We start from the raw sequence: 26689 nt of genomic DNA, 5'->3' as shown, positions 1-26689 counted from the left end.
CTGATTAAATCCATATGAAATAATTATGTATGATATTCTAACATAGAACTTGATTCCCCCCCCATTTTGATGTTGTTGGGTACTGTAATAAAATAACTACAGCTCTGTCATCAACAGCTAGTGTCTGTGTTCTTCTGATTGCCTGAGAGCTCTGCTCTAGGTTATAGGCTGAGAAATTAGGTCTTCGACAACCAAGGTTAGTTTCAGAAGCACATGGAAAAGACTGTTGTAGGCACTGTTTACTACTCACATTCCAGGAAATGGGTACAGACTTTGGAGATTAAGCTGACTTTGCTTAGACAAACTTCAAACTGCACCAGTGAGTCCAAGTCAAGATTTCCCAGACTCTTTTCAGGCCAGAAGCAGATGAGCTCATGAAAGCAGATGCCAACCCAAGATGCCATAGAATAAGAATGAATTGTATGGGGTTGGATGAACTGAAGAGGGAAAGTAGTTAACTGCTCACTTGGAATCTTGTTGAAAACTGTATTTAATCTGTTTTCTGATGGATATGAGAGTAAACTTTTCTTTTTTTTTTTTTGAGATTCCATCTCACTCTGTCACCTAGGCAGGAGTGCAATCTCAGCTCACTGCAGCCTCCGCCTCCCAGGTTCAAGTGATCCTCCTGCCTCAGCTCCCTGAGTTGCTGGGATTATAGGCACCTGCCACCATGCCTGGCTAATTTTTGTATTTTTAGTAGAGATGGGGTTTCACCATGTTGGCCTGGCTGGTCTCAAACTCCTGACCTCAGGTGAATCCACCTGCCTCAGCCTCCCAAAGTGCTGGGATTACAGGCATGAGCCACCGTGCCTGGCCCTTTTCTTTTTTCTTTCTAATCCTCAATTGTGTAGACTATGCTTTAGCACACTGAAATGAAATCTTTATGATGTATCCTGTCATTAAAGTTCACATTATACTGATATGTAGCTCATATTTATTTGTGGTGATGAGAGAGATTTCATGAAAGGCCTTGTTAAATGCCTTGTCTGAGTCCAGGCATGTTTTTTTCTTAGCCCATATACCCTGGTCCTACTTATTGGACCAACCTTACTGACAAAGGAACTGTTGGCCTGGTCTTTGGGATCTCGTGGGGTGTGAAGGCTTCATCGCTTCACTATCTAGATGCTTCTGTGCCTTGTCTGCACCTGTGACTTCATAGCATAATCTGGGACCAATGCAGAGTTCTAAGATTTGTACTTTACAGAATGTATCTTTTTTTTGAATATTAACCATTGTCTTTTTCCCAACATCCTTTATTTTCGCTCTATTGTTCCTTAGAGATTTCCAACAGGTTCACTGGTCCTGTTTGGAAATACAGTGGGCTACAATTTTAGGATAGATTAAGGAGTATCAACAACCAGAACCTGTGGCATTAAGAAGCTGATCCCTTTCCAGAAGGCTTAGTGTACCCATAATGTAGTGAATAAATAAATTCAGGGATGAATGAAATATCATTTTCCTGATTCTGGGAAACTGCTTCTCTACTCACACAACACTTCTGACACGAAATGTGTGATTTTCTTCCCCACAGCAAGCAATTCTCCCTCTCTGGACACCAACTGGGTGTCTTACAATCCAATCAAATTCCAAAACTATCTACCTGAAGTTAATGTCAGATCCCATAGGTTAGGGGCCAGGTCCCACAAGACTGCCCCCACTTCACATACCATTCACAAGTCCCTGGAGCCACCTGTATTTCTGGCAACACAGCTGTTAATCAAGGTTCCCATGGCCCACTCTTTGGGTTCAATAACTTGCTAGAATGGCTCACAGAACTTTTCTTACATTTGCCAGTTTATTATAAACAACTCGGGAACAGCCAGATGGAAGAGATGCAGAGGATGAGTTAGGGGTGGCAGTGGTACAAAGATTCTCAGGGGTGCCACCCTCCCAGCACCTCCACATGTTCGCAAACCTGGAAGCTCATCAAATCTTGTTCAAGAGTTTTTACAGAGCTTAACCTCCAGCTACCCCTCCTCCTTCCCAGAGGCCAGTGGGTGGAGCTGAAAATTCCCACCCTTGGATCCCTTGGTCTTTCTGGTGACCAACCCCCTCCAGAGGCTATCTAGCGGCCCCACACTAAGTCACCTTTTAGCATAAACTCAGGTGTGATCAAACGGGCTTGTTATGGATAACAAAGGACCCTACTGTCACTCAGATTTTAGGACAAAGACCAAACATTATTACTACACCGCACTTACTCTAACTTCTCAGCCTCCAGGTCTTGGGTCAGATACTGTTTGCTCAGAGTTGCCATCCCCATCAGCCCCAAAGTAGCCTTCCCTATGGTCTTTTTCATGACACTCTGTTTCACAACCTCCTGTTAACAGAAAAACAAACTGTAAAATATTGAAAGAGGTTTATTCTGAGCCAGTATGAGTGACCATGGCCCAGGGAATAGTCTCAAGAAGTCCTGAGAAAATGTGCCCGAGGTGGTCGGGTTACAGTTTAGTCTTATACATTTTAGGGAGACAGGGATTCTAGATAAAATCATGAATCAATGCTTGGAAGATATACATTGGTTCAACCTAAAGAGGTAGGATATCTTGAAGTCGGGGGCATGAGGGCTTACAAGTCATAGGTGGATTTGAATATTTTCTGATAGGCAATTGGTTGAAAGAGTTAAGCTTTGTCTAAAGACTTGAAGTCAGTAGAAATAAATGTTTAAGATAAGGGGATTGTGGAGGCAGAGTTCTTGTTATGTAAGTGAAGCCTGATTAGGTAGCAGGCATCAGAGAGATAAATTGTAAATGTCTCTTTTCAGAATGTAAAAAGTGCCACACTCTTAGTTAATCTCCCTTAGATTTGGGAAAGGCCTGGAAAGGAAAGGCCTGACTGTGTTATTGGAGATTCTCTACAGATGCAAATTGCCCCCACAAAAAGATGGCTTTGGAGGGCCATTCAAAATATGTCAAGGAAATACATTCTGGGGAAAAATATTTTTATTTCCTTCAGGGTCTGCTATCTGTCATGCAATGCTAGAATCAGGTTGGATTTGTTATCTTATGTGAAAGGAAAATAAATCTTGGGGCCCCTAAATCACTAAGCTGTTGCTGACCCTTTGTTTTGTTTTTCAGAGTCTTAAAACTTTTCTTTAGAGCTATTGATACCTTTTAACAATTTAGTATACTCCCATGAACAAAATTTGGAGCATATTTATTTCTCTCTACCTGATTTCTCCAGGATTTGGAAACTATTTGTGAGTATTCTAACTTATGGCAATGCAGTTATTTGCATAAGTGCAGTAAGAATCTGTTTTCATTTGTAACAGGACACAATTGGAGAAACTGGTTATTTTACCAAGGATTTGACTGGAATGTTGTGCTTTCCTTTATGGAGTCAAACTTGACTTATGGCGCCAATAAAGCCCTTGGAAAATCTGGCCTCATATTTTTTGTACACATTCTCTGTACAGGGTTTCTGGCCTGTGGTAAGTAAAGAATATCACTTTCTGACAGTCCCAGAAGCCCCATGTTTATCTTGGAACCTCAAGAGGACAGAAAATTCACCCAACTCACAGATATTTAGTGGCACAAATCCACGGTTGGGCCTGGCTTTAAAAAAGTCTTATTCGGGATTCCTTCTATGGAACAAAGCTCCATCAAAGCCAATTTAAAACCTATGTAAAAAATATAATTATTCTTGCCGCACTGTGTACAAATAATTAAGCCAAGTATAATAAAGCAAACCAATCCTACCATGATTTGTCTTTAGCAAAAATGGAAAACTGGAGAGAGAAAAATTATGTTTCAAAAACTATAGTACACTCTAGTCTTGTCTAATGTTTTTCAGTTTTTATTATTTCTACAGTTCTGGCTGAATTATAATTTTTTCTTGGCTACAAGTCTTCAAAATAATGTTTTCATTATTTTTTCTTTTTTTCCTGCTTTTGTTCCATTTTTCCTAATTTGGAGTCACTGAAAACTAAGCTGTGCTTTCTTAAAACCCTGCCAACTGAAGCCAAACAACTTACATTAAAAAAAAACAAAAAACAAACAGCAACCCATTTACATACATAAGCCACTTTCATACCTGCCTACTAATGTATGGACTTCAGAGTAATGTGGTCTATATAGATTTTTCCAGGATTGTTCCTTTGTTTGTTGTTGTTTTTTCTCCCTTCCTCCCCCACTATTTTTTCTTCACAGGACATGAGACTTCACAATCTGCTAAAGATGAGCATTAACCATCCTCGCCATGAGAGATCAGATGAAACCTGAGACCAGGGACTTACTTTCTTGTAAAATGCTTTCTCCAAAAGATTTTAAAAAAGAAAAAGAGGGAAATGTGAAAAATAACCCTTGGGGCCCCCAAATCACTAAGCTAAAGGGAAAAGTCAAGCTGGGAACTGCTTAGGGCCAACCCTGTCTCCCATTCTATTCAAAGTCACCCCTCTGCTCACTGAGATAGATGCATATCTAATTGGCTCCTTTGGAAAGTCTAATCAGAAACTCAAATGAATGCAATTGTTCACCTGAAAGCCCTCTCCTTGCTTTGAGTCTTCCTGCCTTTGCTTCAAGTTGTCCCACCTTTTCAGACCGAATTAATGTACTTCTTACCTATGTTGACTGATGTCTCATGTCTCCCTAAAATGTATGAAACTAAGCTGTGCCCCGACCACCTTGGGCACATGTCATCAGGACTTCCTGAGGCTGTGCCACCTGTGCGTCCTCAAGCTTGGCAAAATAAACTTTCTAAATTAACTGAGACCTGTCTCAGATTTTCTGGGTTCACATTTATTACCACAAAGAGTCTGTTTTTTCAGTCTTATGACATCTATTTGAAAGTTAATGCTAATCAGTTGTGCCTAAACTCTCCAAAAGAGAGAGGGTAGAATGAGGCCTGTCCCACCTCTCTTACTGTCATGGCTGGGAATTCAGTTTTCCAGGTTTCTCTGAGGTCCCCTTGGTCCAGAGGGGCTCTGTTCAGTTGGTTGGGGGGGCTTAGGATTTTATTTTTGGTTTACATTCCTATGTGTTTTTGAGTGTTTGTGTGTTCAGTGCCTGTGATCTCCACAGGGGAAGGACTAGGCCCATCCTGTCCACCACAGCTCACACGAACCTGGGCTCAGCCTCATGCACAGAGTGAACACTCAAAAATCTGTTGGGTCATGATGTCAGAGGCATTTGAACCAGAGCAACTCCATCTTGAATAGGGGCTGGGTAGAATAAGGTTGAGACCAACTGTGCTGCATTCCCAGATTAGGTATTCTAAGTCACAGGGTGAGATAGGAGGTTGGCACAAGATACAGGTCATAAAGACCTGATGATAAAACAGCCTGCAGTAAAGAAGCCAGCCAAAGCCCACCAAAACCAAGATGGTGATGAGAGTGACCTCTGGTCATCCTGACTGCTCATTATACACTAATTATAATGCATTAGTATGCGAAAAGACACTCCCACCAGTGCCATGATAGTTTACAAATGCCATGGCAATGTCTGGAATCTACCGTATGTGGTCTAAAATGGGGAGGAACCCTCAGTTCCAGGAATTGCCCACTTCTTTCTTAGAAAACTCATAAATAATCCACCTTGTTTAGCATATAATCAAGAAATAACTATAAGTATACTGAGCCACTGCTCTGCCTATGGAGTAGCCATTCTTTTATTCCTTTCTTTTTTTCTTTTTTCTTTTTTTTTTTTTGAGACCGAGTCTCGCTCTGTTGCCCAGGCTGGAGTGCAATGGTACGATCTTGGCTCACTGCAACCTCCACTTCCCGGGTTCAAGTGATTCTCCTGCCTTGGTCTCCTGAGTAGCTAGGATTACAGGCAAGGCACCACTACCCCTGGCTAATTTTTGTATTTTTAGTAGAGACAAGGTTTCACCATGTTGGTCAGGCTGGTCTTACACTCCTAAACTTGTGATCTGCCTGCCTTGGCCTCCCAAAGTGCTGGGATTACAGGCGTGAGCCACTGCACCCGGCCTTATTCCTTTACTCTCTTAATAACTTTACTCTATGGTCTCACCCCGAATACTTTCTTGAGTAAGGCCCAAGAACCCCCTCTTGGGGTCTGGATTGGGACCCCTTTCTGGTAACAACAGCAAAGAGAGTATCTATTCCTAGAAATAAAATAAGGGACAGATAATCTAGCCAGGAGAATGCAGGTTGAATATACATAGATTTTACTTGTGGATTTAGGGTTGATGTGAGTTAAATTTAGGAATTCAGGGGAAAAAAATAACCCTTTTTCTATTCCATTTGCTCTAGTTCTGACCACAATGGGGTCATTTGCAGAGCTGGTCACAAGCATGGCAGATGGTCTGTCTGCTTCCCAATGTTGTACATGAAAGATTTAACATGAAACATGTAGCTTTAGGCAGATGATAAGGTCAAATACAGGTTAATCAGATTTTGGGCACCAATGTTGAGAAGGAAACTGACAGCACAGAAAGAAGGTGGGTTTGAGGACAGAGGTCAATCTGCACATATCATAGTACAATTTTCTTAAAAGTTCATTCAATCTCAGTTTCTTTCTATGTAAACAACACAGTTCTTGTGTGAGGATCCATTGAAATGTGAGAAATTATAGCAGAAAGAGCCATGGCTCTGCAGGCGAGGGTGCAGGCTGTGAGGCTGCGGAGTGCCCCTGAGGTTGTGTCTGTGGCCTCTGCAGTGGCTAACACACTATTTTCAGGGCCTGACCGACAGCATCCCGCAGCTGCCTGGCTTGGGGTATTTGGAAGGGCTCCAAACCCTTTTCTCAGTCACTCAAAGGAACCAGGCTAGAGGAGACTGTGGTTTGAGATGCAGTTAGAGGGAGGAGAGGGCTTTGTTCTTGGGCGCAGGAAGCTGGGGCAGCCCTGCGTGTCGAGATGGATTGGTTCATCCCAACTGCTGTTGTGCTGAGAGGACAGGAGAGAGTGACTGCAGCTGTACCTGGAAGGGGCTTCTGTGCTCAGAAGAGGACTGCAGTGAGGAGGGTTTCAGAGCAAGCTTTCATCTTTCTGCTTCAAGCTCTGATGGCCTAGAGCCATCCCTTGGCACCCACAAGTGGGTTGCTACTTTGGGAACCAGAGAGGAAGGCCAGCCATGTGTGTACACGTGTGTGTATATGCACGTGTGTGATGGTGCTTGTGTTTGTGCACACTGCAGTGTGTCTCAGTGGGTGTGTGCATAGGAGTGAGTGTGAGTGTGTACATGTCTATGAGTGTGAGTGCATGAGTGTGTATGAGTGTGTTTGTATGTTTGTGTGTGTGAGTGAGTTTGCATGCCCTCTCTGGCTGGCTGGCAGACACTGTGCACATTAAGTGTGCAAGTGCAGAGAGACTGAGAGGACATCACTTCCAGGGAGGGGAAGCTGGCCCCAGTGGAGGGTGGGGAACAGCAGGGAGGGTCAGGACCCCCATAGCCCAGGGCTGTAGGGGGTATGGAGGTACTGGCCAGTGTTAGGCCTTTGTGCTGGAAAAATCCATTCTTGCATACTCAGGGCTAAGTCTGGAGATTAAATATTCCAGCTCAAGGTCTTTTATTAGCCTTGGCAATGGCCCAGGAAAGGCCATGTCTTAGTACACTGAGTCTGAACTCATCCACTTTCTATTCACTGGACACCTGTTTATTGTCCGTCCGCTTGCTAAGGCTTAGGGTTTCAGAAGTGAATAAGATGATGTCCTTGCCCTCAAGCGTCATACAGTCTGGTGAAGAACTCAGGTTCAAACAGTCTGATAAGCATTTTCTTGCTGTACTAGTCAGGGTTTCTGAGAGAAACAGAGCCTATGGGAAGAGTGTCTGTGTGTGTAGATTTATTTTAAGGAATTGGCTCATGTGATTGTGGAGGCTGGTGAGTGTGAAATCTGCAGGGAAGACTGGCAGTCTGGAGACCCAGAGAGGGGTTGATATTGCAATTTTGACATTTGAGGCCAAATGCAGCCTGGAGGAAGAGTTTCCTCTTCCTGGGGGACCTCAGTCTTTTCTCTTAAGGCCTCAAATGATTGGATGAAGCCCACCACATTATGGAGGGTTGAGTGCTTTACTCAAAGTCTGCTGATTTCAATGTTAATCTCATTTAAAAAACACCCACACAACATCCAGACTGGCTTCTGACCAAATATTTGGGTACTGTGGCTCAGCCAAGTTGACATAAAACTAACCCTCCTACTTGCTGTGGTAGGAAACTCTGAGAAGCCAAGCGTGGAGCCGTAGGGCGGGAGAGGCCATGTGAGTTGGGGGCCCAGGGAATCAGTGCCTGGTGGAGGATGGGACCAGCCACAGTAGATCAGGGAGTGGGAAGCAGAGGGAGGCACTGCAGGGAGAGCCAGGCGGACTGCTAGCACTGTGGTGCCAGTAGCGGGGGCAGGTGGCACCTGCAGCTTCCTAGCCCATGGCTCACGGGGGTGTGAAGGGGCTGATGGGGAAGCCCAGATCAGCTGCAAGCTGGGGGAGCACTGTGCACGGCATGGTAGGGATATACCCTCAGATCAAAGGCTCCTGGCATTTAGAGAGGCCACATTCCCCCTTGCACATGCGTGTGTGAGCCTGGAGCTGGGTGGTATCATGTGTGCTTTTACATGATGTGCCTCAAGTTCAGAAGTCAAAGGTCTTTATGAATTGAGCTTATTAAAAATGTTGGCAGTACAGGGGAAAGTGTGTGTAGATGGGCTCATTGGGATGCCCCCTCTGACCCTGCCCACGTGGGTGACCTGGAGCCCGGCTATTTAACTTCTCTGAGTCTCAGTTAAATAGAGACCCTTGTAACATTTCACAGAGCATGGTGACATTTAATGGTGTCTGTGATAGTCCCTGGCATGTGGCCTGGCTGTGTCCCCAGCAATGGTGACAGTGCTCCTGGCAGCAAGGCCAGTGCGTTCAGTGTTGCTGCAGAGTGGCTTTGCATGTCATTCCATGTTTCCTGAGGAAACTCCGTAGGAGTGTCTTAGGTGAATCCTTTGTTAATCCTGAAACAATGTTCTCGTGAAAAGAGTGCAGAGTGCAGGCAACGAACATGGAAGGTAAGGAAGACTTACAAACTGAGGGGTTCCCAGAAGCATAGTGGTCACTTACCTTATTTCCAAGGTTGTTGCACCTGGGACAGTGCTTCGTACCTAGTGGATGCACCATAGATATTTGTTAAGCGCGTATACTGAGCAAGTGTGTTTGAGATTTGTTAACCATTTGCGGAACTCACGTTGCAGGAAGAGCTTCAGGAGCTGCAGCTGCATGTGGTTGATGGTGGGATCCCTGCTCAGACATAGCATAGAGCTCAGCCCATGGAATGTATTTGGAGACTGCCCGGTGAAAGGGAAACCTAAAAATATGTGTGGACAGCCTCATTACTCAAACATCAACAAAGACCAAATTGCAATCCTGGAAGAAGAGAATCTCATAAGCTTGAGCAGTAGTCCAAGAGGCATTTTAATAACACCTCCTGATTTTCCCGCAGCATATGGTCCTGGTAATTAGCACAGCTCCACTTGGCCTCCCCTTCCTATAAGCCGGTGACATGATGCAAGAGAAATCAGCAGGACATTGCAGTTTATTTTGACTTAGAATGCATGCAGCTACATATGGCTTTAATAAGCTTTGAATTAATAATCCCTTTAGCCTCATTAATGTTTTTAGAGCAGGCTGCTCTGGTTTTTCCTGAAAGATAGGGAGACCAAAAATGTGGGATCAAAGCAGCTTTGCTCTGGTCCCCATGCATCTCAGGTCTCTAGAATGTCCTGTGTGCATCTCCACTGGGCACTAACTAGTGAATCTGTTGGCCTAGAGGGAAGTCTCTGATGGCCACCAGGCTCTGTCCCAGGCCGCGTCTTGATTAGCGTGTTTATCATAGCAAGGGGATTCATGAAATCTGCAGATAACATGGTGAAAGACCATTTAAAATAGTCAAAATCTAAAATTATCTTGCCAACCTGGACAAATATCTCAAGATAAAATCTGTGAGGGAAAACTCTGAGGACTTTGATGGGGACCATTTGGCTTCAGAAAGTGTGAAAAGACTTGCTGTTTGAGAAAAGTGTTAGGCCAGTGGGATGCGGCTTTAAGAGAAGCCTGTGTCTTATACAGGGCAGCCTCCATGGGGGTGTTGTGCATCATTCTGGGCAGCACTGTGTCAGGGAGATGTAAATCAGGAGGAGAGAGGACCGATGAAACAGACAAAAAAGAAAACCCACCCCAGCACTTTGGGAGGCCAAGGTGTGCGGATCACAAGGGCAGGAGATCAAGACCATCCCGGCCAACATGGTGAAACCTAGTCTCTACTAATACTACAAAATTTAGCTGGGCATGGTGGTGTGCACCTGTAGTCCCAGCTACTCAGGAGGTTGCATTGAACCGGGATTGCGCCACTGCACTCCAGCCTGGCAACAGAGTGAGACTCCGTCTCAAAAAAAAAAAAAAAAAAAAAGAAAAGAAAACCCCAAAGCTTCTGGGCACATCAACCTCTTTCTTCTCCTTGTCTCCTCAATGCCTGCCTAGGAGGAAACATCCCTGAAAGGCATTTAAGCTTCCGATTGGTTGGTCTATTAGCTGTTCTGTTGATGAGAACAGCTCATCACATATTGCTGGTGGAAGCGGGCAGAGGATGGGGTGTCCACTCTTTAGCAGGGTCTTCCAGGGTTTCTAGAGAGAAAGCTGGGGTTTTATGGAAGCGTGCAATGGGGCTCAAGGACAATGGGAGGAGCTGAGGCTGCCTGACGTAGTGCCCTGGCCCTGTAATTCACCTGTCAGAGCCTTGAGAAAGTTTCTGGTGCTCCCTGAGCTTGAGTTTCCTCCTCTGTACTGTGTGACATCCCAGTACCATTGTGAAAGTAAAAGAAGATCAGGGACACTGAGGCAAACTGTAGAGTCCTGTGCCAGGGAAAGGGTCATTTTTATATTCCCAAGGTATTAAGATGGTAGCTGGGAGTAGAATCACCCAGCTTTGTCTTCAGCCAACTTCCACCTCCCAGGAGGTTTCCAGGGGAGATATGCACAGTCAGCAAAAACAGAAGAAGAATCTCTTTATTGCTTCCTGGGGTTTTGTCCTAAACTAATGTAGTTTTGTAGTGAGTTGGTCTCCTATTCTCCAGGTTGGATGTAGCCAGGGACTATGACCCAGGACAATCTCCACCCCTCTCCTTTAAGCTCACACTGGAGACTTGGACCTCCACATCTCATTACTCTGCTGGAAGAAGCAGCCAGCTCCAGGACTGCATGGGCCAGAGAGAAAAAGCAATACAAAAAAGAGAGCAGAGGATATCACAGAAAAATGGCAAAGTTGGGGACTTCAGGGCTCAGTCCCTCCAGAAAATCAACTAATGAGCTTGTCAGAATGTCAGAAACAATGTTGGCAGAACTCTGGAATCTAGTGAAAAAATCAGTGGAAGGCTTGGTAAAGAAAGAAGCAGTGTCTGGGTGTGTCAGCTCATACCTGTAGTCCCAGCACTTTGGGAGGCAGAAGCAGGAGGATTGCTTGAAGCCAGGAGTGTAAGACTAGCCTAGGCAATAAAGGGAGACCTCGGCTCTACAAATATTTTTTTAAAAAATTAGCTGGGTGTGGTGGCATGCACCTGTAGCCCTAGCTACTCAGGAGGCTGAGGCAGGAGGATCACTTGAGCCCAGGAGTTTACGGTTATATAGTGAGCTATAAGTGAGTCACTGCACTCTAGCCTGGATGAAAAAAAAAAAAAGCAGCCAGCTGCATTTCAAATTGCCTGCCTATCGTCCTCCACGTCCCAGACTGGCAGAGGTTATGAGGATAGCAGCCCACACTCCTGGTGCAGGTTAGCAAGGCCAGAGGGAGCAATATAGACCTTATCTTGAAAGAATTGTGGTTGTGGGCTTTAGCCTGTCTTATATACTTGTTGTTCCTTAATTCATCTATCATTGCCTTCTTTCGACATTAGTTAATTTTTTCTAGTGTACTATTTGAAAAATGATATGCAGGCAATTTTAGCTTAATTTAATCATTCCACATTATTTACATTTATCAAAGCATCACGTTGTGTCCCATAAATTTATAGGAGAATGATTTGCTAACTAAAAATATTAAAAAAATTAAAAGATGTAGAGAAAGGAATTAGCAAAATGCCAGAAGTTATTCCTTACTAGTAATTACTTTAAATGTAAGTGGATTTAATTCTCTAATTAAATGATAGAGACTGCCAGAATGAATTAAAAAACCATGATGCATCTATATGCTATCTATATCTACTAGAGACTCACTTTAGATCCAAAGACAGATTTCAAGTGAAAGGATGGAGAGTGATATTTCATGAATAGTAACCAAAACAGAGCTGAGATGGCTGTACTAATATCAGACAAAATAGACTTTAAGACACAAACTGTTATAAGACACAAAGAAGGCAATCATACATTGATTAAAAAGTCAGTTCATCAAGAAGATATACTAACATACACACCTAATAATAGAACCCCTAAACATTTAAGGCAAAAAGTGCTTGAATTGGATTGAGTAATAGATAGTTACATGATAATAGTTGACAACTTCAATAACCCACTATCAATAGCATATGGAACAACTAGATAGAAGTAAATAATTCACCAATTAAAAAAATGAGTCGAATCACATTATAAACCAACTGGACCTTATAAAAATATATAGAATACTCTACCCCAAAACAACAAAATACATATTTTTATCAAGTGCACATGGAACATTTTCCAGAAAAGAACATATGTTAGGCCACAAACCAAGTCTCAATAAATTTAAGGATATTGACATCATATGAGTGATTTTTCCAACCACAATGAAACAAAACCAGAAAAGAATAATAAAAGAAAAATTGCAAAATTCACAAATATGTGGAATTTTGAGACAGATTCTTACTCTAAAGCCCAGGCTGAAGTGTAGTTGTGCTATTTCAGCTCACTGCAACCTCCACCTCCAGAGTTCAAGTGATCCTCCTGCCTCAGCCTCCTGAGTAGCTGGGATTACAGGTGCGCACCACCACACCTGGGTAATTTTTGTATTTTTGGTAGAGATGGGGTTTTGCCATGTTGGCCAGGCTGGTCTCAAACTCTTGACCTCAAGTGGAACGCCCACCTCAGCCTCCCAAAGTGCTGGGATTACAGGTGTGAGCCACTGGGCCTGGCCAAAGGTGTGGAAATTAAATAACACAAATGATGAATGAATTATAGAAATTGTGAATAAAATTAGAAAATATCTTGAGATATTTTCTCAAGATACCAAACCTATAGGATACAGCAAAAGCAGTGCTCAGAGGCAATATGTAAGTGTAAAATGCTTACATTTAACAAAATCCCAAAGCAATAATCTAACTTTACATCTTAAGGCGCTAGAAAAAGAAAACCCAGCTAAACCGAAAGTTAGGAGAAGAAAGGAGATGGTAAAGACTGGAGCAGAGGTAAACAAAATGGAGAATAGAAAACAACTGAGAGATTCAACAAACCCAAAAGTTGTTTTTTTATCTACAGAACTGGCAAAACTTTGGCTAGTTTGACCATGAAAAAAAGGAAGAAGACTCAAATTAGGAAAATCAGAAATGAAAATGGAGGCTACAGATCTTACAGAAATAAAAAGGATTATGAGAATACTATGAATAATTGTACATCAACAAATTAGATAACTCCACATGAAACAAATTCCTAGAGACACACAAACTATTAAAACTCATTCAGAAACAAATAGAAAACTTGAACAGAACTACAAAAGTAAAGAGATTGAATCAGAAACCTCCCAACAAAGAAAAGCCCTAGATCTGATGGCTCCCTTGGTGAATTCTAATGATCCTCTTAAGAACCTCTAACAGAAATCTTTCTTGAACTCTCCCAAAGAATGGAAGCAGAAAGCATATTTACTAGCTTATTCTATGAGTGAGATATCAAAGTCAGATAAAGACATCATAAAAATTATAGGCCCTTATTCCTATAAATATAAATGCAAAAATCCTGAACAAAAACAAACAAACCAAATCTAGCAGCATATTAAGAGGATTATATTATACATCATGACCAATTTGGATATACTCCAGAAATGAAAAGGAAGATTCAATATGTAAAAATCCATCAACATAATATTATAAGGACAGATAAAACCCCATGTGATCATCTCAATTGAGGCCAAAAAAGCATATGACAAAATCTCAAACACTTTCCTAATAATAACACCCAACATGCTAGGAATAGAAGGAAACTCTTTCAAAGCAGTAAAGGCCATTTATAAAAAACACAGCTAACTTTATGCTTAATTGTGAAAGACTGAAAGCTTTTCCCCTAAGACCATGGTGCCTGCTTTCACCACTTCTATTCCACGTTATACTGGAACTTCTAGCCAGAACACTTAGGTAAGACAATGAAAATACAAAGCATCCAATAGGAAAGAAGGAAGTGAGCTTACTTCTACTTGCAGATGAAATAATCTTACATGTAGATAAAGCTGAAGACATACCAAAAAAGTCCAAAACTATTAGAGTTACTAAACAAACTCAGGCAAGTTGCAGGATACAAGCTTAACGCACAAAAATAAGTTCAAAATTATAAACCATTAATAAATGAAATACGGACAACACAGATAAATGAAAAGACATCCCATATTCCACCCATGTTCATGGATTAGGAGAATATTGTTAAAATGTCCATACTACCAAAGTGATCTATAGATTCAATGAAATCCTTTCAAAATCTCAATATCATTCTTTATAGAAATAGAAAAGTCCCTAAATTCATATGGGACCACAAAAGATCCCAAATATCCAAAGCAATCAAGAACAAAGCTGGAGGCACCTCACTCCTCAATTTCAAAATACATTACAAAGCTATACTAATCAAAATAGTATGATATTGGTATAAATACAGAGATAAAAATCAATGGAATAGAATAGAGAGCCTAGAAATAAATCCATATATTTTAAATCAACTGATTTTCAACAAGGATACCAAAAGCACACAATGGGTAAAGGATAATATCTACAAAGAATGATGCTGGAAAACTGGATACCCACATGCAAAAGAATGAAGTTGGATCTTTATCTCACCCCATATAAAAACCAATTCAAAATACATTAAAGGCTTAAATGTAAGACCTGAAAATATAAAACTACTAGAAGAAAACATAAGGGAAAATCTCCACAGTGTTGGTCTTGGCAATGATTTTTTTGCACAGGCAACAAAAGCAAAAATAGACAAGAGGATTGCGTCAAACTAAAAAGCTTCTATCCAGCAAAAGAAACAATCAACAGAGTGAGAAACAACCTATAGAATGGGAGAAAATATTTGTAAACCATACATATGTTAAGGATTAATATCCAAAATATATAAGAAACACATACAAGTCAATAGCAAAAACCAACCAACCAACCAAACAAAAACCCCCAAATTATCCAATTAAAAATAGGCAAAGGACCTGAACAGAAAATTTTCAAAAGAGGACATACAAATGGCCAACAGATACAGAAATAAGTGCTCAGCATTGCTACTTATGAGGGAAATGCAAATCAAAACCACAGTGAGATATCACTTCACGCCCATTAGAATGGCTACTATCAAAATGACCAAAGATAACAAGTCTTGTTGACAATGTGGAGAAAATGAGGATTCTGCAAAAGATTAAAAGTAGAACTACCATATGATCTAGCACTTCTAGTATACATCCAAAGGAAATGAAATCTGGATCTCAAAGAGATATATGCACTCCCATGTTCACTGTGGCATTATTCACAGTAGCCAAGATATGGAAACAACCTAATGGCTGAATGGATAAAAAAAATGTGGTGTGTGTGTGTTTCTGTCTCTGTGTGTGTGGTGTATGCATGTGTGTGTGTCTATGTGTTTGTGTGGTGTGTGCATGTGTGTATGTGTCTGTGTGTGTGTGGTGTGTGCATGTGTGTGTGTGCACACAATAGGATATTATTCAGCCTTTAAAAAGACAGAAATACTGCCATTTGCAGTAACATGGATGAGCCTGGAGGACATTATGCTAAGTGAAATAAGCCAGACACAGAAAAAGAAATATTGCATCACTCATATGGATACTAAAACAGCCAAACTCATAGAATCAGAGACTAGAATGGTGGTTGCTTGGGTTGGGGGTGAGAGTGAGAAGGAAATGAGCAGACATTGGTCAAAGAGTACAAAATTTCAGTTATGCAAGACGAATTTGTTCTGGAGTTCTAATATATAGCGTGGTAAATACAGTTAACAATACTGTATTGTATACTTGAAATTTGCTAAAATGATAGATCTTGTGTTATCAACACACATAAAAAAGAAAGAAAATGGTAACTATGTGAGGTGATAGATATGTTAATTAGCCTGATCGTGGTTATAATTTTACAATACATACATTTATCACAATATCTAGTTGTATATTTTAAAAATATACAATTCCTATTTGTCACTTATACTTCAATAAGGCCAAAAATAAGCAATAGTTATCAACGCAGTGTGGTACTGGCATAAAGATAGACATAGATCAATGGAATAGAATCAAGAGTCCAGAAATAAACCCCATACTTTTATGGTCAACTGATTTTGAACTGGGTGCCAAGACCATTCAATAGGGAAAGAATTGTATGTTCAACAAGTGGTGCTGAGAGAACTGAATATTCACATGCAAAATAAGGAAGTGGGATGGCTGTCTTATACCTATATAAACACTAATTCAAAATAGATCAAATGGCTAAATGTAAGAGCCAAAACTATAAAGCTATTCAAAGAAGACATAGAGATGAACCTTCATGACCTTGTATTTGGCAATGGATTCTTAGATATAACATTAAAAGAACAGTAACAAAAGAGAAAACTGACAAACTAGACTTCATCAAAATTAAAAACTTTTGTGAACCAAAGAAGACTATCAAGAAAATGAAAATACAACCTACAGAATGGAAGAAATATTTGTAAGGCATATTTTTAATAAGAGTCTAGTATCTACAATATACGAAGAACTTGCACAACTCAACAATAAAAAGACAAACAATCCAATTAAAAAATGGGCAAAGTATTTGAATAGACATTTCTCTAAAGAAGATATATAAATTAGTGACAAGAACATGAAAAGATGCCCAACATCATTCTTTATTTGGAAACACGAATCAAAACCACAATGTGATACCACTTCGTACCCACTAGGATAGCTAATTAGAAAATGGAAAATAAGTTTTTGCAAGGATAGGAGAAACTGGAACACTTGTACATTGTTGGTGGGGATGTAAAATGGCTCAGCTACTGTAGAAAACTGTTTGGGAATTTCCCAAAAAGTTAAACATAGAATTACCATATGACCAGTAATTCTACTTCTAGGTATATACTCAGAAGAACTGAAAACGGATATTCAAACACTTGCACATAAATGTTCATAGCAGCACTATTTCCAAAAGCTAAAAAATAGGAACAACCCAAATGTCTATCAGCTGAGAATGGATAAACAAAATATGGTATACCCATACAATGAACTGTTATTGAGTCATGAAAAGAATAAAGTATTGACACATGCTACAACATGGATGAATCTTGATAATAAAATGCTCATTGGACCACATTCCTAGCTTGGGGTGTCATCTTCGAAGTGTCTCCTTGGCTTTGGGAGTCATCAGATGGCTCTGCCACAGCCTCTGTCCCCTTGTGACCTACAGGTACTGGGAGATCCATAAATAAGACGACAGGACACCCTGGAAGCTGGGAAATGGGACTGTTGACATTCAGGAATGTGACCAAAGAATTCTCTCCAGGTAAGTGAGAATGACTGGACCCTGCTCAGTGGAAATTGTATAGGAATGTGATGTTAGAACTACAGAAACCTGGTCTTCCTTTTTGTCTTGTTCTCCAAGCTGAACCTGATCACCTATCTGGAGCAAAGGAAAGAGCCCTGGAATGTGAAGAGGCAGGAAATAGTAGCTAAAGCCCCAGCTACATATTCTTATTACAACCAAGGTTCTTTGTCAGAGCAAAGCATAGAAGATTCATTCCAAAAAGTGATACAGGGAAGATATGGGAGCTGTGGCCTTGAGAATTTACACTTAAGAAAAAACTGGGAAAGTATGGGTAACTGTGAAGGGGAAAAAGAATGTTATAATGCATATAACCAATGTCTGATAACTACTCTTAAAAATAAACTAGAAAATCTAGAAGAAATGGATAAATTCCTCGATAAATATACCCTCCCAAGACTAAATCAGGAAGAAGTTGAATCTCTGAATAGACCAATAACAGATTCTGAAATTGTGGCAATAATCAATAGCTTACCAACCAAAAAGAGTCCAGGACCTGATGGATTCACAGCTGAATTCTACCAGAGGTACAAGGAGGAACTGGTACCATTACTTCTGAAACTATTCCAATCGATAGAAAAAGAGGGAATTCTCCCTAACACATTTTATGAAGCCAGCATCGTCCCGATACCAAAGCCTGGCAGAGACATAACCAAAAAAGAGAATTTCAGACCAATATCCTTGATGAACATTGATGCAAAAATCCTCAATAAAATACTGGCAAACCGAATCCAGCAGCACATCAAAAAGCTTATCCACCATAATCAAGTGGGCTTCATCCCTGGGATGCAAGTCTGGTTCAACATACACATATCAATTAATGTAATCCAGCATATAAACAGAACCAAAGACAAAAACCACATGATTATCTCAATAGATGCAGAAAAGGCCTTTGACAAAATTCAACAACCCTTCATGCTAAAAACTCTCAATAAATTAGGTATTGATGGGATGTATCTCAAAATAATAAGAGCTATCTACGACAAACCCACAGCCAATATCATACTGAATGGGCAAAAACTGGAAGCATTCCCTCTGAAAACTGGCACAAGACAGGGATGCCCTCTCTCATCGCTCCTATTCAACATAGTGCTGGAAGTTCTGGCCAGAGCAATCAGGCAGGAGAAGGAAATAAAGGGTATTCAATTAGGAAAAGAGGAAGTCAAATTGTCCCTGTTTGCAGACGACATGATTGTATATCTAGAAAACCCCATTGTCTCAGCCCAAAATCTCCTTAAGCTGATTAGCAACTTCAGCAAAGTCTCAGGATACAAAATCAATGTACAAAAATCACAAGCATTCTTGTACACCAATAACAGACAAACAGAGAGCCAAATCATGTGTGAACTCCCATTCACAATTGCTTCAAAGAGAATAAAATACCTAGGAACCCAACTTACAAGGGATGTGAAGGACCTCTTCAAGGAGAACTACAAACCACTGCTCAATGAAATAAAAGAGGATACAAACAAATGGAAGAACATTCCATGCTCATGGGTTGGAAGAATCAATATCGTGAAAATGGCCATACTGCCCAAGGTAATTTATAGATTCAATGCCATCCCCATCAAGCTACCAATGACTTTCTTCACAGAATTGGAAAAAACTACTTTAAAGTTCATATGGAACCAAAAAAGAGCCCGCATCGCCAAGTCAATCCTAAGCCAAAAGAACAAAGCTGGAGGCATCACGCTACCTGACTTTAAACTATACTACAAGGCTACAGTAACCAAAACAGCATGGTAATGGTACCACAACAGAGACATAGATCAATGGAACAGAACAGAGCCCTCAGAAATGATGCCACATATCTACAACTATCTGATCTTTGACAAACCTGACAAAAACAAGAAATGGGGAAAGGATTCCCTATTTAATAAATGGTGCTGGGAAAACTGGCTAGCCATATGTAGAAAGCTGAAACTGGATCCCTTCCTTATACCTTATACAAAAATTAATTCAAGATGGATTAAAGACTTAAATGTTAGACCTAAAACCATTAAAATCCTACAAGAAAACCTAGGCAATACCATTCAGGACATAGGCGTGGGCAAGGACTTCATGTCTAAAACACCAAAAGCAATGACAACAAAAGCCAAAATTGACAAATGGGATCTAATTAAACTAAAGAGCTTCTGCACAGCAAAAGAAACTACCATCAGAGTGAACAGGCAACCTACAGAATGGGAGAAAATTTTTGCAACCTACTCATCTGACAAAGGGCTAATATCCAGAATCTACAATGAACTCAAACAAATTTACAAGAAAAAAACAAACAACCCCATCAAAAAGTGGGCAGAGGACATGAACAGACACTTCTCAAAAGAAGACATTTATGCAGCCAAAAAACACATGAAGAAATGCTCATCATCACTGGCCATCAGAGAAATGCAAATCAAAACCACAGTGAGATACCATCTCACACCAGTTAGAATGGCCATCATTAAAAAAGCAGGAAACAACAGGTGCTGGAGAGGATGTGGAGAAATAGGAACACTTTTACACTGTTGGTGGGACTGTAAACTAGTTCAACCATTGTGGAAGTCAGTGTGGCGATTCCTCAGGGATCTAGAACTAGAATTACCATTTGACCCAGCCATCCCATTACTGGGTATATACCCAAAGGACTATAAATCATGCTGCTATAAAGACACATGCACACGTATGTTTATCGCGGCACTATTCACAATAGGAAAGAGTTGGAACCAACCCAAATGTCCAACAACGATAGACTGGATTAAGAAAATGTGGCACATATACACCATGGAATACTATGCAGCCATAAAAAAACGATGAGTTCATGTCCTTTGTAGGGACATGGATGAAACTGGAAAACATCATTCTCAGTAAACTATCGCAAGGACAAAAAACCAAACACCGCATGTTCTCACTCATAGGTGGGAGTTGAACAATGAGATCTCATGAACACAGGAAGGGGAACATCACACTCCGGGGACTGTTGTGGGGTGGGGGGAGGGGGGAGGGACAGCATTAGGAGATATACCTAATGCTAAATGACGAGTTAATGGGTGCAGGAAATCAACATGGCACATGGATACATATGTAACAAACCTGCACATTGTGCACATGTACCCTAAAACCTAAAGTATAATAAAAAAAACCAAAAAAAACACAATAATTTAAGTGCCAAAGGAGACTAAGAACATAAAATATCTCAGAAGAATCCTCAGTTTATGTCTGCTACTTCTACAGAACCCTTTTTTTTTTTTTTTTTGGTAAGAATCAACGTTAATTTTTGAAATATATTTTTTTGTAATGAAAATCAGGAAAACTTTAACAATGGCTCACATGTTAGTAAATATCAGAGTAGTCATTTTTCAGAGAACTTTTACAAATATAACAAATGTGGGAAAGCCTTTCACCAGTCCTCAAAATTATTACCAGAGTATTGATATTCAACAGATGTCTTACAAATGTAACAAATGTGGTAAAACTTAACTTTTTTTAACTTTTAATTTTTATGGGTACATAGTAGGTGTATACTTGTAGGATACATGAGATGTTTTTGTACAGGTGTGCAATGTGTAATAATCACATTATGGAAAATTGGGTATCCATCCCCTCAAGTGTTTATCCTTGGTGTTACAAGCAATCCAATTATACTCTAAGTTATTTAAAAATGTAAAATTACATTATTATTGACTATCGTACCCCTGTTGTGATATCAAACACTAGGTTTTATTCATTCTTTCTAAGTACTTTTTTTGTACCCATTAACCATCCCCACCTTGCCCCTGGCCCTCACTACCCTTGCCAGTCTCTGGTAACCATCCTTCTATTGTCTATCTCCATGAGTTCAATTGTTTTGATGTTTAGATCTCACAAAGAAATGAGAATATATGATGTTTGTAGAAAAAAAAAAGAAAATATAATGCTCATTGAAAGACCCAGATACCATAGGTTACATATTGTATGATTCCATATACATTAAATACCTAGCTAGGTAAAGCCATAGAGACAGAAAGCAGATTAGAGGTTGCCAGGGGCTGGGGGACAGAGGAGAAAGGGAGAGTGACTGCCTAATGGATACAGGGTTTTATCTGGGGCTGATGAAATGTTTTGGAACTAGAGGTGACACTTGCGCAACATTGTGAATATACTAAATGCCACTGGTTTGTACACTTTAAATTGGCTAATTTTATGATAGGTAAATTTTACCTCAATTTTTTAAAAAAGAAGGCAGCCAGAGTAAGACAGGGCACCCCGATGTCCAGAGTGGAGTTGGCTGTAGGTGAGCAGGTGAGGGGATAAAATTATGGGGGACATGGGACCTCTTCCTAGGGTATTTGGTATCTATGTGGAGGTAGCAGGTAGTTGTGAGTGAGCAGGATGTGAAAGGCTCTGTAGTGGAAGACCCCAGTGCCAACTTCACAAGAAAAGCACATCCAAAAGGACAGGGTGGACATTCGTCTAGGCTGATTGGCACGTTCGGTGAGCCCTGCTCTGTAACATGTAGGACTGGGAGCCTGTTGGAAATGTAGAATCTCAAGCCCTGTTCCAGACTCCCTGGATTAGAATCAGGTGTGATAATATCATCACGTGATCTTTAGGCACGTTAAAGTTTGAAAAATGTTGTAGAGAAAACAAAGCCCCAAATGTTTCATTGAACTTGACTAATCCATAACAAAGTTCCTTGGGAATGAGGCAGAGAGGGAGTGAGTATTTCCTGGTTGAACGACAGAGAAACTGTTCCCAGATACAAGTCTGCCCAATATTTGCCTTTCATGGTAGCATTTATTTCAGGAGCTGAAACACCAAAATGAACACATTGAAAACTTAAAGGTATGTGGCCGGGCGCAGTGGCTCAAGCCTGTAATCCCAGCACTTTGGGAGGCTGAGGCAGGTGGATCACAAGGTCATGAGATCGAGACCATCCTGGCTAACATGGTGAAACCCTGTCTCTACTAAAGAATACAAAAAATTAGCCAGGCGTGGTGGCAGGCCCCTGTAGTCCTAGCTACTTGGGAGGCTGAGGAAGGAGAATGGTATGAACCTGGGAGGTGGAGCTTGCAGTGAGCCGAGATCACGCCACTGCACTCCAGCCTGTGAGACAGAGCAAGACTCCATCTCAAAAAAAAGCCTAAAGGTATGTATGTCAAGTTTTACAATGCTTGAAAATTGGGAAATAAAGAAAAGTTGAAAAAAAAAAACATGTCAATCATAATCCCATCTACAGGAGATAACCAGTATTAACATCCTGCTTTTGCAGACATCCTACACAGCCTAAGGATTGGCTGAAGATGTTCCCCTGAGAGCCTTCTCCTCTAAGTGCGGTCATGTGCCCCAAGAGAAACTGAGGGACTTCCAAAAAGATGCTCTCTCTACATTGCATCTTTGCCACCAGTCTCCTGTCTCTCTCTCTAGACCAGCTGCTTGGAAGGAGCAAGCTGCCCACAGTATGTTCAGTCACATGGAGAGACACTTCTCTGTATTGGAGCCAACGTTTATGGAGAAAGAAGAGCTCAGCCTGGGTCATGTTCCCACTGGATCACTGCACTAGCATGGTACTTTAGGCTCTAGTTATGTGGGTGGAGCAGGGATGGGCACAGTGGGATTGCTTTAGAATTCTACTGCAAGACTAAAACATAGATAGTTCAAGGAAATATTGAGGGATTTATGTAAAGTAAACTAGGTTTAGTTAAAATTGACTTATTTTGGACACATGAATCTGTTTAGTTTCTAAGAAAAGATGATGAGAATGTAGGATTATCCTTGTCACATTCAGAGTAATAAGAAAGATACTAACACTAACTTTAAGAATTTGGAACCAGTTTTCACTAAAATATTCTTATATTTGAAATGCCTAAAAAGTTGTTTTGTAACTTTTTATTTTGAAATAATTATAGATTCCCAGGAAGTTGCAAAAATGGGAAAGAGAGGTCGTGTGCACCTGTTACTCAGTTGTTCCCAATGGATACATCTGATGTGGTTTGGATGTTTGTCCTTTCCAAATCTCATGTTGAAATGTGACTCCCAATGTTGGAGGTGGGGCATAGTGGGAGGTGACTGAATCATGGGGATCAATCTCTTGTGAATGGCTTAGCACTATTCCCTTGGTAATAAGTGAGTTCTTGCTCAAGTAGTTCATGTGAGATCTGGTTGCTTAAAAGAGTCCAGGATCTCCCCCTTCTCTCTCTCTTGCTCCATTTTGCCACGTGTCACTGGCTCCTCATCACCTTCTGGCATGATTGTGAATTTCCTGAGGCATCACTAAAGAGCACATGTTGGCACCATTCTTTACAGCCTGCAGAGCCATGAGCCAAAATAGTTTTTTTTCCTTATAAATTGCCCAGCCTCTGGTATGCCTTTAGAGCAGTGGTCCCCAACATTTTTGGGACCAGGGATTGGTTTCATGGAAGACAAGTTTTCCATGGACTTGGGGTGGGGGGGCATTAGATTTTCATAAGGAATGTGCAGCCTCAATCCCTCGCATGTGTGGTTCACAATAGGATTTGTGCTCCTATGAGAATCTAATGCTGCTCCTGATCTGACAAGAGGTGGAACTCAGTCAGTAATGCTCACTTATCTGCTGCTCACCTCCTGCTGTGTGGCCTGATTCCTAACAGGCCATGGACCAGTACTGGTCCATGGCCCCAGGGTTGGAGACCCCTGCTTTAGAGCAACATAAATGGACTAACACAGAGAACAGGTACTAATAATTGGGGCATTGCTATAAAGATACCTGAAAGTGTGGAAGCAGCTTTGGAACTGGGTAACACGCAGAGACTGGAAGAGTCTGGAGGACTCAGAAGAAGACAGGAAGATGAGGGAAAATTTGGAAGTTCTTGAAGACTGGTTAAATGGTTCTGACCAAAATCATAGAAATGTGGACAGTGAAGGCCAGGCTGATGAGGTCTCAGATGGAAATGAGGAAGTTATTGGAAACTAGAGTAAAGATCACCTATTTTATGCCCTAGCAAAGAACTTGGCTGCATTGTGTCCAAGCCCTAGGGATCTGTGGAAGCTTGAAGTTAAGAGTGATGACCTAGAGTATCTGATGGAAGAAATTTCTAAGCAGCAAAACATTTGAGATGTGATATGGCTGCTTCTAACTGCCTACAACTAGATACAGAAGAAAATTAGTGAAAGTAAAAATTTGAGTGTAAAAATTTGAAAAATTTGCAGCCTGGCCCTGTGGTAGAGAAAGTATCCAAGCAGGCTAATTAAAAGGGAACCAAGTGCTGATATCCAAGACAATAGAAAAAAGGCCTTGAAGGCATTTCAGAAGTCTTCAGCACAGCCCCTCCTATCACAGGCCTAGAGGCCTAGGAGGAAAGAATGGTTTCAGAGGCCAGGTCCAGGATACTGCTGTCTGCTTACGTAACCTCAGGACACTACTCCCTGCATTCCAGCCACTTCAGCTCTAGCCTTTGGTCAAAGTGGCCCAAGCACAGCTTGGGTTGCTGCTCTGGAGGGTACAAACTATAAACTTTGGTGGCTTCAACATGGTGTTAAGCAGGTGTAAAGAATGGAAGTCATCTTTCATTTCATCACCCTGAGGTGCTGTCCTCAGGGTGTTTGTAAATGTATGGTGGCTCTGTGGCTGTGGGTGGCAGCGTCTCTGTCAGTGAGGTGTGCTTTAGCACCTGGAGGCAGCAGGCAGCAGCAGTGGCAGATGCAGGCAGGAGAGCCTATCCTCAGGGCATTTGTAAATGCGCTGTGGCCCCAGTGCTGAAGGTAGTGGGGCTGCTGCTAGTGGCATGCACTTCTACCCCCGTGGCATCATCCAACAGCAATGGTAGCTGCAGGTGGAGGATGTCAGTGGAGTTCTAGGGATGTGGAGATGCAGAGGCTTTTGGCCCCAGGGCCAGATTCAGTATGATGGGGGCCGGGCTTCCAAAATAGTCCTGCACTGTAGCTGCTTAGGACTCAGGGGGAGTATGGGACCTGGTGTGAGCTCCATCTCTGGAGCAACATCACCACACAGCCTCTAGGCAGCTCTCTATATCAGTCTCAGGACACACAAGGGTCCAGGGCCTTTCCGATGGTTAGGATTGGAGGAGTCTGTGATGGGAATGTGGACAATTGGGAGTCTCTCTTTACCCTTTTCCCACACTGGGAAGCCTCTCTGGGCTCCCAGGTGATCCTGCCTGAGCAGGCTGCCTTGCTTCCATTTACTTCCTTGCTTTAGGTGTTTCCTGTCACTTCTATGTTGAATTCCAGTATTCTCTATTTGATGATCCATTTGAAGTGTGATTATCTACTTGCTATTTTTGTTCTTCTTTGTGGAGGAGGTGAATGTCAGGTGTCTCTACTCAGCCATCTTGAAGCTTCTGACATTTTATATTTAAAACTATGATCCATTTGAGTTAATTTTACAAAAACTATAAGGTTTAAATCAAAGTAATTTTTTTTGGCTATGGCTGTCTAAATGTTCCAGTGCCATTGTTGAAAAGGCTATTTTCCCCTCTACTTAGATTCTTGCTCTTTTCTAAAAATTCAGCTGGATGTATTTGTGAGCATATTTCTGGGTTCTTTATTCTGTCCACTGATCTATGTGTCTATACCTCTGCAACACTACACTGTCTCGATTACTTTAGCCATACAATAAGTCTTAGCATCAGGTAGAGTGATCTTTACATGTTTTCTTGCTTTGAAAAAAACTTTTTAAGCTAGTTCGTTTCCCCTTACATATAAATTTTAGAATAAGCTGGTCAATATATGTAAAATATGTTACTGGGATTTTGGTAAAATTATATTAAGCCTATATATCAATTCAGGGATAATTGAAGACTACTATATTGAGTCTTCCAATCCATAAACATGACATATCTTGCAGTTTACTGAGAACTTCTTTGATTTATTTCATCAGCATATTGTAGCTTTTTGTGTACAAGCCCTGTGAATGCTTTACTAGAATTATTGCTTAGTATTTCATTTTTAAGTGATTGCAAAGGGTATTGATTTTTTTATTTTGGTTCTAACATGCTAATTATTAGTATATAGAAATATATTTAATATTTGTATCTTCATTTTGTGTCCTGAGACATTAGTGAACTCT

Source organism: Hylobates moloch, unplaced genomic scaffold (genome assembly GCF_009828535.3).
Source record: "Hylobates moloch isolate HMO894 unplaced genomic scaffold, HMol_V3 SCAFFOLD_1, whole genome shotgun sequence".
NCBI classification, from domain to species: Eukaryota; Metazoa; Chordata; class Mammalia; order Primates; family Hylobatidae; genus Hylobates; species Hylobates moloch.
This window is presented reverse-complemented; position numbering follows the sequence as displayed.